The sequence below is a fragment of the Carassius carassius genome, chromosome 6 (assembly GCF_963082965.1).
Source record: "Carassius carassius chromosome 6, fCarCar2.1, whole genome shotgun sequence".
In the NCBI taxonomy this organism is placed as follows: domain Eukaryota; kingdom Metazoa; phylum Chordata; class Actinopteri; order Cypriniformes; family Cyprinidae; genus Carassius; species Carassius carassius.
The window spans coordinates 22,462,138-22,475,380 of NC_081760.1; the positions used below are offsets into that span (position 1 = coordinate 22,462,138).

General features: G+C 38.4%; 1 long non-coding RNA gene across 1 annotated transcript; it reads left to right on the plus strand.

The window, feature by feature from the left end:
• Positions 1 to 1,696: 1,696 nt before the first annotated feature.
• LOC132142501 (uncharacterized) lies at positions 1,697 to 6,636 on the plus strand. The gene is made up of 3 exons (XR_009434077.1): positions 1,697 to 1,823; positions 4,967 to 5,064; positions 5,129 to 6,636. It is a non-coding gene; the product is annotated as an uncharacterized LOC132142501 (long non-coding RNA).
• The last annotated feature ends 6,607 nt before the right edge of the window (positions 6,637 to 13,243 follow it).

Below are 13,243 nucleotides of genomic sequence, written 5' to 3' on the forward strand. Positions count from 1 at the left end.
TATTTTAGTAGTATACGATTTTAACTGTCTAGTAGGGATTTATTTAGGGTGGGTTTAATTTTTAAAACATAAGAAAAAGGAGCAGAACCATTTCTTTTAAACAAATATGTTGAATGTTGCAGTGAATGCATCCCTACCCGAAAACATTACTAGTATTCTAACCAAGTTTTAATCTTGACTTTATATTATTTTATCTGGTTAGAAATATCTAAGTTGTATTTACTAGTAGATTTAGTAAGTTATATTTGATAAAGTTGTAGATCCTCGGAGTGTGTTCATTGGTTAGAAAGAAATTAAAACATTCATCCCTATTGGACAGAACATTGGGTAGGTGTGTTTTTTAATAATGTAAATTTTCATGTTACTCCTACAGCTGACATCACACCTCAACACATGCAAAGGATGTCCGCTCTAACCTGATCAGTTTCACAAAAAGTCACTGATTAGTTAGTTTGCTAGCCTACATCTGCTGCTGTGGAATCTCTGAGAAATACTTTGTTTTTTACAATGGCTTACAAAAATGGTGAGTGCATTTAATTTATATATTAGGTTGTCTCTTTGTAAATGGGGTTTCTTACTCTGTTTAACTTTAATGTTTAACAGGATTTTTATATAGTATGTGTGTACAATTCAGAATACTTTAAAGCGCAGAACGCATTTGATCATCTTGACCAGCTACGTAAGTAATGTATTGTTATACATATATTATAGTGAATACACTGTGTTTTTTAAGGATTTATCCACTTATTTTATATTAATTATACTTATTTGTGGTTAGTTAGAGCTCCACTGATTAACAGGACGCATGATGCAGGACACTCAGAGCCATCTGCATCGACCAGTTCAGATCAGAGACTATCTTTGTTAAAAGTCAACAGGGGAGTTAAACAACCCCGGCCAGACAAATTAGCAACAAGGGCTACTACCTCAAGGCTTAGTACTAAGAGACGTCTAGTGGCGACCCTGACACAATAAAACACATTCTCATCCCAAGGCGTCATATATTGACCCTCTTGACATTTCGTCAACATCCTACGCATATGGCACCCTCTAGCGTCAATATGAGACACAGATTATGGGTTAAGGTTAGGGTTAGGGTTAGGGTTAGACCGCTAGGAGGCGCCTTCTGGCCCATTTTTATCTGCTTCTAATATTGACGCTAGAGGGTGCCATGTGCGTAGGATGTTGACGAAATGTCAAAAGGGTCAGTATATGACACCTCGGGATGAGAACGGTCTGCACAATGTAGCCCAACGACAACCCACGAATCAGTTGGTATGTATATTTCTATTTTTTCAGACCTTCAGACTTTACAAATGCTGATAATTTTGTGCTGGATATAGATGATCAATCAAGACTTGATATTTGCTGCAGACAGTGTGGCCCCCACAACTGTTACAAATAATACAGAGCTGACAGAGGTGGTTAAAAATCATCAGACTGATGAACTTAACACTGTTGAGACTCCTGCTGAACATTCTGCATCAACTAATGATCAAGCTCTACCATCAAATCAACAATGCTTCATTCATGAACTATTGCTGGAGGGCCGTGAACATAATCGACGTGTGGAGGAACATAATCGACGTGTGGAGGAAAGACTAAAAGAACAAGCTGAACATAATTAACGTGTGGAGGAAAAACTGAATGAACAAGTTGAACACCTCCGAAGACTCAACAGTCAAATTGATATGTAATTGACAAACTCTGTTGAACAAGGACAGATATGCAGACTGGTTCATGAACATACAGACTTTATTGCTGAACAAGTGAAGAAGATTGACAGTGGGCGTCGGGAGGAATTCAGAGAACGCCAACTCACGGTAACACTGCTTTCTAATATTAATAATGCTGTTTTAGGCGGTGGCAAATCCTGAGCATTTTTGATTACACATGTAAAGAAAAATGCGCTGGTTTCTTCTTTTCTCTGAGCTGACGGTTACCATGTGTTAATTGTTTTTGATATGCTTTGTACTGCAGATGCATTTGCGTAGTGTTGTACTGCTGGTGTGTTTGTTAGGTTAAATTAGTTTTATTCACATTGATTTGTATTATAACATTCTGTGTAAATGGTGGGGTTTTGTGATGGGTAAATCTTTTTAAATTTTTTTTGGTTAATTACTATCTGTATAGATGTGTTTAACAGTTTTGGGCTAGTGTTTTTTTTTTTTTTATTACTAGCATTGAGATTTATTTTGATTGTGGTTGTTTATTTAGTATGCATCTGTAATCAGATGTATATATTTTTGAAAATACAAATACATTTTTTAATTTTTGGTTAATTACTATCTGTAAAGACGTGTTTAACAGTGTTGGGCTAGTTATAGTTGAGTGGTTGCAGGGCATAATTAATCAGCAGATTGAGGCCTTTGGTCCGGACTATATAAATCTAGCAGATAGATAAGAGAGTCTTTTACAAACACAAAGCTCTAATGACGAACAGCATGGGATGATTTTAAACAATAACATGTTTGAGATAGTATCAAATCTGACATTACAGAATCTAATAACCACAGAGGCTGAAATGTTAGACTCAACTGATCTATGTGAAAGATTAGAACAATTGATCCAGACACATGCCTATGATTCTGAACAGATAGGCACCAGGTTATTAGATTCTGTAATGTCAGATTCCACAGGTCCCTTTGCAGGTTTAAGTCAGAATGATGTTGACAGACTTGCTCGAGATGGTGGTGTTGTAGGAGGATACACTGTAGTACCAAGACCACATTTTAATGGTTTAAACTTTAGAGTTACATAGAGATCTGAATCTGAGAGAAATTTCATCCCCCAATTTAGCTGCATACACTATATTTGTGCAAAATGTATTGTCAGAGATGGCGTCATTTTCCAAACAGATGGCAGGTCAGGGTGGGTTTATTAACATTAGCTTGAGAGGTCCTAGTCTAAAACGTGATGTGAATGCTGTGCTGTCCCCCGGTAATGATTACAATGAGCAGATTTTTGTAGACCAGTTTGGAGCTGTAATGCCGAGTAATGAAGGTGTGATGGCTGATGATTCTTTACAATTACATGTGTCGATAGCCAGAAGTAAGAGTGGAGGGATTCGTAGGAAGATTACTGATATCGCCCATGATGATGTGATTAAGAGGAAGAAGATGCATTTATTTTGTCCAAACAGTGTTGGAACAAATCTATGCTTTGCTATTTGTTTAGCCCATTTTCTTGAACCACAAACACCACACCATGACTTAGAAGGAAGGGCTATGACCATACAGAATGCTGCCGGTTTCACATCGCAGAGTCTTATAGGTTTTAATGATGTATAGAAGTTTGAGAACGTCTTAAACATAAAAATTGTGGTTTTCCACAGATCTAGTGAGGGTCGATTAGAAAAGTATAAAACGCATGAAAAGCCGCATCCCAAAACTGTGTTTTTATATCTCCATGATAGTCATTACTACATGATAAAGAAACTCACAGCATTTATTGGATCAGATTATGTGTGTGAGTACTGTTATGCAGGATCTAATAATAGACAGAATCATGAATGTAAATTTGCATGCTCTGTCTGCAATGACAGTGAATTTAAAAAACAACCCAAAAACACAATTCATTGTCCCGACTGTTTGCGATTTTGTAAATCACAATACTGTTTTAATGCTCATAAACGACCAGTTGGTGGTAACGTGTCGGGTAGATCCCTTTGCGATACTATTAAATACTGCAGTAAATGCAGTAGACGTTATCACGTCGCCTCAAGCAATCCACAACCCCACAAATGTCCTGCTGAATTTTGTCTGCATTGCGGTGATAATGTAAGTCATGGAGGGGCTCATGAATGCTTCATACAGCCTACACAACCTAAAGAGTTTGACACCCGTTACATCTATTATGATTTTGAAACACATAGTGATAATGGAAAACATGTTGCGAATTACGCTTCTGCCATGACTTTTGATGGAAAGAAATATGAATTTAGGGGTGAAGACTGTGTGAAAAAACTCGTCAATAAATTCAGGCAGCCCAAAATTTAAAAATTACAAACTTGTAGCACACAACGCTTCAGGCTTTGATAATTTTTTAATACTGGAGTATTTTTGCAAAGTAGGTCTTAAACTTAAGATCCTCATGCAAGGCTGTAGACTACTCTTCATGTTTGATGAGATGACCAAGCAGCGTTACTTTGACAGCTATTCATTTTTGCCTATGGCTTTAGCGAAGACATCTGCAGCGTTAAATCTGACCACAGCTGAGAAGGGCTACTTTCCCTATCTTTTCAATAGGTTGGAGAATCAGAGCTATGTAGGTCCATACCCCGCTAAGCATTACTACGGTTATAACAACATGACAGACAGTGCTAGGACAAAATTTGACCAGTGGTACGATACTCTTGCAGGAAAGATCTTCGACTTCAGGAAAGAGATTGGGCTGAATTGTATGAATGATGTAGTTTTACTATGTGAAGCATGCATGAAATATAGAGAGGAGTTCATACAGTGTACGCAGATCGACCCTTTTAGCTACACCACCTTGGCATCATGTTGCATGGGTGTGTTTAAGACACACTTCCTCAAGCCTAACACAATAGCCTTGACTCTCAATAATGCATACGTAGACCAACACAAGACATTCTCGAATGTTTCGATCGAATGGCTTGAATATGTGAAAAAGACCCGTGGGGTGGATATCCACCATGCCCTTAACCATGGTGAGATGAAGTTTGGATCATAATATGTAGACGGTTATTATGAGAAAGATGGTGTGAGAAAGGCTCTAGATTTTGCAGATTGTTTTTTCCATGGGCATTGCTGTCGTTATAGAGCTGATTATATTAACCCCCAGTCCAAAATTTCTTTTGGAACACTCATGATTATGTTCAATGAAAGGATTGATGTTTTGCAACGTGTACACCCTCTAGACACAGAGGTTATGTGGGAATGTCAGTGGGCTAGTCTTAAGCAAACAGACCCTCATGTAATTGATTTTATGTCTACTTATTCAGCACCAGAGAGACTGAAACCTCGTGATGCCCTTTTTGGTGGAAGGACCAATGCGTACAAGTTGTACGACAAAACTGTTGATGGTGAGAAGATCAGATATGTTGATTTCACTAGCCTCTACCCATACTGTCAGGCTCTGAAGAGCTATCCTATCGGTCATCCAGAAATTATTTTCGGCGATTTTGAAAATCTTGAAAATTATTATGGTCTTGTCAAGGTAAAGATGCTGCCTCCTCGAAAATTACTATATCCGCTGCTTCCCATCAGGTCCGCTGGGAAATTAATGTTTTCCCTCTGCCGCACATGTGCGGAAAGAGCAAAGTAATGTCATACCTTGTACTCACACCGATGATGAAAGAGCAATTTCAGGAACATGGGTCAGTCTTGGATTGTTAAAAGCCATTGAGAAAGGTAATGTAGTGGTTAAGATCTATGAGGTGTGGCATTTTCCACAGAGATCTGACAGTCTGTTTTGTGATTATGTGAAGACGTTTTTGCAGTTTAAACAGCAAGCCTCTGGCTATCCCTCAGATGTAATCACTGAGGATGACAAAAGGGCGTACATTGATGACTATCATAAAAAAGAAGGGATTAAACTCGATGCTGAAAAGATAGCTTATTACCCTGCTCAAATGTCAGTTATGAAATTACTTTTTGAACAGTCTTTGGGGACGATTCTGTTTGAGAGAAAATCTCGCTAATTCTAAACTTTTGAAAAACCCCGAAGATTTTGCTCATTTCATCTTTGGATGTCAGTATGAGATCAAGTACTTTACTTTTCTATCTGACAGCGTTGCACTATTACAGTACAAACATGCAGAGGGGTCTTTTTATGAGACTCGAGATGTTAATGTCTTTATTGGTGCTTTTACAACAGCCCATGCTCGACTAGAGTTGTATGATCTAATGGACAAGCTGGGGGATAGGCTTCTCTATAGCGATACTGATAGTGTCATCTATGTGTCTAGAGAAGGAGACTGGGAACCTCCACAAGGTCCATATCTAGGTGAACTGACAGATGAGGTTGGCAGTGATGATTATATCACTGAATACTGTTCAAGTGGACCGAAAACATACGGCTACAGAACTGCAAAGGGAAAAGTGTGTATGAAAGCAAAGGGGATAACATTGAATTCAGAAAATTCCAAAGTTATCAGATTGGATTCATTGATCAGCCTTGTTAACAGCTATGTAAATTCATCTGACAGTACTCAGCACATACTAGCCCACACAGACAACATTGTGAGAAATAAAAAGACGGTCACATTGCATAACAAGTCAGTTGTTAAAAGATTCAAGGTTGTGTATAACAAGAGGGTGCTTCTCCCTGATTATAGAACATTACCTTATGGCTACTGATAACATTCTCAGTTATCGAGGGGTAAAGGATACAGATGGGTTTGATCCACGGTTTCAACATCCATTCTCAATGACCCTCTGTGGCCCATCATGCTCAGGAAAAACTTTTTTTTGTAAAAATGTTGTTGCAGAATGCAAAAGGTATGATTTCTAACAATTTTGAAAACATTGTGTGCATTTATGATTGTTGGCAACCATTGTATGATGAATTGTTGAAAATGTATGATATTGAATTTATTGAAGGTATCCCACAGACCCTGAATGATGACCATCTGTTTCCACCCAATAAAATTAATTTTTTGATATTGGATGATGTTATTAAAACACTCTAGCGGTAATTCTGAGGTTGAACGAGTTTTCAAAAAATATGTTCATCACAGAAATTTGAGTGCCCTGTATATTGTCCAAAAAATTTTTTTCACACATTGTGTGAACTAGCTCTCAACATCCTCCATGGTAATGTACCACTAACTGCACAACAATACCAGAAGCTTAAGAGGAGAAAAGCAGAGAGCAGATTTGTTGCAAATAAAAAGATTGGGGTAAGGAGAAAGAGGCAGATGATTAATCAGCAGGGTGGGTTTCTTCTACCTCTTTTAAGTGTTGCAGTCCCCTTTATGATTGCATCTAAATAATGTCGGGGATGAATTATGCAGAGAAGATGTATATGATTCCACAACACCAGTTGGATAAGTTGAGAATATCCAACCAGCAACAGTCTTTACAGCAGGTTGTGGAGAATGATCTGGATATGACTATAAGAAATATTTTGTACAATAAAGATCTGGAGCCATATGAGAAAGCCAAGATGTACACCTCTGTTTGGCAGAGGTATTTAACATTGTCTAGGCTGGGGGACAAGGAAACAAATACATTAACACTAAGCTTTCCGACAGCAGATGGGGGTGATAAAGTACAACCACAGACAGCCATGATGTTACAGACGTTGTTGTGGATGAAGTTTTAAAGAATGTTCCGCAGAGGAGTTTAAAAAATATTCGTTACATTTTAAATAAATAAAATGTCTAAAACTAAAAACGTTGCTTCATGGACTGACTCGGGAGAGTTTGTGTTTAAAGGTAGAACTATCGAAGGTTCGCATATACTGGACTTAGTAAAAAGTGTAACAGCTCCACAGAAGATTGTGGATGAACGAAGACCAACAGGATGGCATGAGTTTCTGGAGGCTTTTGTGACATTAAATATACCATATCCAACAATATCAAACCATTATGTTAGACATGCTATTAACTCTTTCAAAACCAGAACCGCTTCAATTCCAAGTTCATCCAAAAAGAATACAAAAAACAAAGAGATCTCTCCTGAGTACACCAACTGCCAATTATAATAATCACCTGTTCATGACAGAAGCCAATGGTTAAATTTTTAATGTGTGTGTGTGTGTGTGTGTTTGTGTGTGTGTGTGTGTGTGTGTGTGTGTGTGTGTGTGTGTTTTTTCAATGTATAATCTTGTGATTACCTGTATTGTTTCAAACAAATAAAAAGTGAAAAATTAAAGTCTAAAGTCTAATAAAATAATAAAATAAATTTTATTTGTTTTTATTAAAAATTATAAAAAAATGAACATTACATGTACATTTCACCAGTTTGTACACATTTGAATACATTTTCATTATAATGAGACATTTTTCGTTTTTTTCACAAAATTTGACACTTTTTTGTCATTTTTTATAAAATCATCAGTATACAGACTCATTACATTTTCATAATCCAAACCCTTTGCCATATGGTAGAGAAAGAATACACAATGCTGTCCACATGTGTCTGATGAAAAATCTTGGACTTGCCTAATTGAGTATTGTACAGACGTGGTATTAAGGTGTAGAAAGTCTTTAATCATTGTAGGGAAACGATAATGGTCTGGTTTATTACCGAAGCTGTCATAAAAACATCCTACATGATTTTTGTTTATGTAAATGGCTAACCAATATTCGCCAGGAAGTAGAGAAACGTGTGTATTAAATACAACCATTGATGGTAATATTCTTAATGGTACTTTAGGTAGATAGTCACATGGTAGAACTCCAAGAAAATGAGTGTTACATGAAATCTTATCCAGCACAGCTGTGAGTTGGACAGTGTCCATCTTTTGTATTAATAGTAATCAACCAACGCCTGTCTGCGGTTTGACACTTGTATAATACTGTCGAACATAGACAATTAAATTAATTGTATGGGGGAGCGGTTGTCTAAAACGTACTTCCAGTCTTATATTGCCCGCCTTGATAAGTGATATGTGTTGCCCACACTCTTCATCAGGTGTGAGGTTGAATGCGTTTTCCAGAAGACAGTGCTAACTGGTAAAATTCACTCACTGCGGAACCGCTGCCATATTCAGGCTGAAGAGGCTTTGAGAGGTACTGATGTCCGTCAACATATAAGGCTAAAAATTCTAGATCATAATGTTTAAATGCAAAGGGGTTTTTATTATAGGAACCTGTAAATGCATCATTGTCAACCATCGCTAGAACCACAGATTTTGGCTCCCAGATTCTTGAGTTCCTAAGAATAGGTTTTCTTGATTGCAGACACGAGAGCCAGCAGGAATTGAGAAGTTTTTGAGTTTCACTCTGTCTATGGGATACTTTGCTGTGGTTGAGAGCAGTGCTTGCGCATGACCCTAATCTTACAGATGGTGAGACGCTCACTTTTTTCACAAATAGCGAGGCTGATATGATGTTTAGTTTATAAGCCACAGCGTCACTCCTCATCAAACAGAATTCATCTTTACCTCTTGTCATATGAATTTTAATATCCATCCCATTTTTCTTGAAAGAAAATATCACTGTGAATGGGTGCTAGTAGCTCCACAACATTACTGGCAATGGTAAAAGCGGCTCTTTTTGTCAATCCCCGATTTTCTCCAGCAGGATTTGTTACATCCATATGTCCTGCACTATCCTTGTAAAAAAGCCCCGCAGAGAAAAGTGTTTCCAGAGTGTTTTTATCATAATTAAGAAGACACTCAATAAGGCAACGATAGGGATGTGTGCTAATGCTCTGTGATATTAAACGATCCCCCAATGACACATCTACTTGTGAAAATATCTTTGCTCCAGCATAGTTGATGTGTCCCACAGGGACTCCATCGGCAAGATCAGTTCCATCAGGATTAGTGATTTTGACCCGTAAAAACAGTAACGTATTGTTTAAATCAACATAATGCTCTCCAGTGCCTGCAATAAAAAACTCCAATGGTGCTGTGTCTGAAATCGCAGATAATGGCGGCACCTCTATATAGGTATTTTTTTCAATAGCTGTTTGTGTCAGTGGTAATGTGAATAGATCGAGTTCAGATTTGATGCACTCTTCTGACATGGTGTGTAATAAAGCCATAATCTAGAATATTGTATTGACAGATCTCTTCGTCTTTGCTGTTGTAATCCGCTTGGCAGTTACTTTTCGCCTACGTTTTCTGACTGAGGTCTTCTTAGTTGTGCACCTTCTTTTCTTTGGTGTTTGACCACTCCTCCTGGTTCCTGGTGGTCTAAATATTCTTTTGCGAGACATCACCATTAATCCAGACCCGTCTTGAGTATTATTGTTGTTAAAAGAACGTGTTAACGTATTGCTAACAGCATCGCTTAGTATGTTTTTTGCAGCTGATCTTAGATGCGGTTTTGCTATGTTAAACCCTCGCTTTAGTAATGGTATAGCCATTCTAAAGAGACCCCTAAAAATTCCTCCCCCTGCATAACCGGGGATACCGTTACCAGCTTGGTTTTGGTAATAAGTTACGTAACGCTCAGGATCCATTTGGTAAGTACTTAAATATGCCAATTTATTATTATTTTTTTTTAAACAACCTGTTTCACGGGTCTAAAGTGTAGCTTGGCACTCACCCTACCATAAGTAAAATGTACCTTTTGATCCTGATCGTCTTTTACCTCTATAGCTATCTCTGTAATGGATGCTTTATTGACTGGTACGTAATGAGGCTTGTCGTATCTAACACTGAAAATTTTCACCATCTATATGTACACATCTCAGTAGTGGCACATACGAATCACCAACTGATTGGTATTCTATGATATCTGTGTATATATACAGAGTGTAGAACCCTCCATTTGATGCGGTGCGTATGTCACAGCTGTGACCCCACCGATGTAGTTTTCATCATTCTTTTTTGCAGATTCTATAGCGGCCCTTGGTTTTAACCCTAGTATAATAGCTAATCTCCAAAAAATGTCAGAGAAATCTTAGGAGGGGCTTTTAGAAAGACTTTGTTTTTAACATGATCATATCCGAGGGTTGTTCCTGGAGGTAAAGTTGTATTTATTTCTCTAATCAGAAATACAATATCTTCTTAGTAGCCTGTCTTTAGTCTGTTGCATAGCTTTGATATACTTTGACCAGCATTATCGATACTGATTTTTATTCCCTCTCCAACTGCATGATGTCCATGTCCTTGCTCATCAAAATCCTCCAATCTGTTCCGACCATCGGTGATAATATATGCGGCATCTTCCTCTGGAAATGTATACCATGAAATGGGGTATTCAAACTCAATCAATCCAACCTCCCACTCTCCTTTTAGGTTTAGAGTTCTTGACAACATGGTTCTATAACTAGAAATAGTTTTGTCCGGATAAACATATAAGGATGCATTACAGGGGAGCGTAACGTAAAAACCAGCCTCAGACATTGCTGTTTTTAAATGAATGTCTACAAATCTGAGAGGGTCGACCGTTTTTACGGTTTCTGTACATCTACCACATCTTTCATCTACCCATGTATTGAATTTGGAAGGCCATCCAACCCACTGGACCAAAACCATAGATGATCGCCCCCGTTGCTTCTTTTCCAAAATTGTATCTATTTTAAATGCTTTGTTATTGCTTACAAATATTTTTTGTAATTCCTGCTCATAAAAAACACCATCGATAACATCACCATCATAATCACAGAGTCTATAGACAGGTGGTTGTCGAGGGATACATTCATTCATTGTGAAAAATTCCTCTGTGTAGTTTTTCTCATACCCCTTTGTAAATGGGCCCCTTTCTTTAGAGATTCTAACTATATCCCAAATCTTATACTTAAATAATGGTTTGACACTGTGTCGCTCTCTAGAGCCATATAGGTTATGTAGCACAGTAGATGCATTTTCTTTGTTCACATCAATTGGTCGCATCTTGATACTTCTGTGATAACTAGCATTGTAACTATCTTTGATGTCTTGAAGTATATCGATGTATCGCCTGGAGTTTGTAGCTGTTAAATAATGCCACATTTGCCCTTTAACGTTCTATTAAAACGTTCAATAACACAAGATTTTAATTCACTGTCTGTTGCCAAATGTATGATATTGTACTATTTTGACATGCTTTGAAAATGTTTGTTAAAAAATTCCTTTCCTTTATCTGTTTGTATTTTCAGTGGTACACGGCCCTCTTTCAGTATGGACTCAAAAGCTTTTGTAACCTCCACTCCACTCTTGTTTTTTAACACACGTGTCCATGCATATTTACTGAACAGATCTATACATGTCAACAGAAAATGATTGTTTTCATTTTCTTTGGCATATGCCATCATATCAACTAGATCAGCCTGGAACTGCATGTCTATACCATAGACAAAAACTCTATTTCGTTAGTATTGGATACTGTATAAAGGCCACCAGGGCACCATACAGATTTTATCAAAGAATTTGCAGATTTTCTATCTGAGTTAGTGCTTGCTGCAGATAAAGTCTTAACTGTTAGTGATTTTAATATCCATGTTGATAAAAAAAAATGCATTGGGATCAGCATTTCTAGTTTCGGAACTCCACTGGGGTTAAACAACACGTGTCAAAGTCTACTCAATGTTATAATCATACTTTGTATTTAATACTGTCACATGGAATTGATGTTCAGGGTACTGAAATTCTGCAGCAGAGTTATGATATCTCAGATTATTATCTAGTCTCATGTATACTCCATATTGCTAAAACTGCAAATTCGACTCCTTGTTACAAATATGCTAGAATCATAACTTCTACCACAAAAGACTGTCCGTAGTGGGCCCATTATCTGTAGGCAGTGTCAAAAACCAGGCCACTTTGCACGGGAATGTGAGGGGGAACGTGTCATGTCCTGGTCGCCTTTGCGTCCTCGTGCTGATCAAGCAGTTGGTGAAGGTAGAAAGCCGCAATTTAACAATGTGTCGGAAAACTAATTCCTGCCGTGCTGAAGAGTCACAGCTCGGCTGGGGAAAAGATTGGCTCCGACGGTAAGAAATTCATTTCTATTCCAAATTTAATGTCCCCCTGTCCACATCTGGATGTTTTAATTGGTGGTGTGCCTGTCCCCTGCTTAATTGATACGGGTTCAATGGTATCAACCATTACGGAAAGTTGTTTTGTTCAGCATTTTGAGCCGTGGGGTCAAGAGCAATTGAGGTCATGTTCATGGTTGCATCTGAGGGCTGCCAATGGGCTCTCCATCCCATATATTGGTTATATGGAGTTGGACGTCGACTCTGTGGTAGGATAGTGACACGATGTGGGGTACTGGTGGTCACGGATCCTCCTGGTGGCTTGCACTCTCGAGTCCCTGGTGTGTTGGGGATGAACGTACTCGGGCAATGCTACCAGGAGCTCTTTGGACATCATTGCCCTGCTTTGTTTAATTTTCCTCCGACTTCTAATGCGCCACTTTCAGTTTTCCCAGCCTTGCAACACTGCCATCAAGGTAGTGAGCAATCTGCTGTTGAGGGTATGACTAGAGTAAGGGTGCGTCGTCCTTGGGCATGTCGCATCACAGGCGGTACCATTAAGTTTGTTGCGGCCACTTGTGCAGAACAGCTGGCAGGTAGTACAGTGCTGTTTGAGCCCTCTGAGTTGGGGTTACCTGAGGGGTTGTTAGCCCCCCCCTGCCTTGGTGTGAGTGATTGGAGGCTCGGTTTATGTGCTGGTG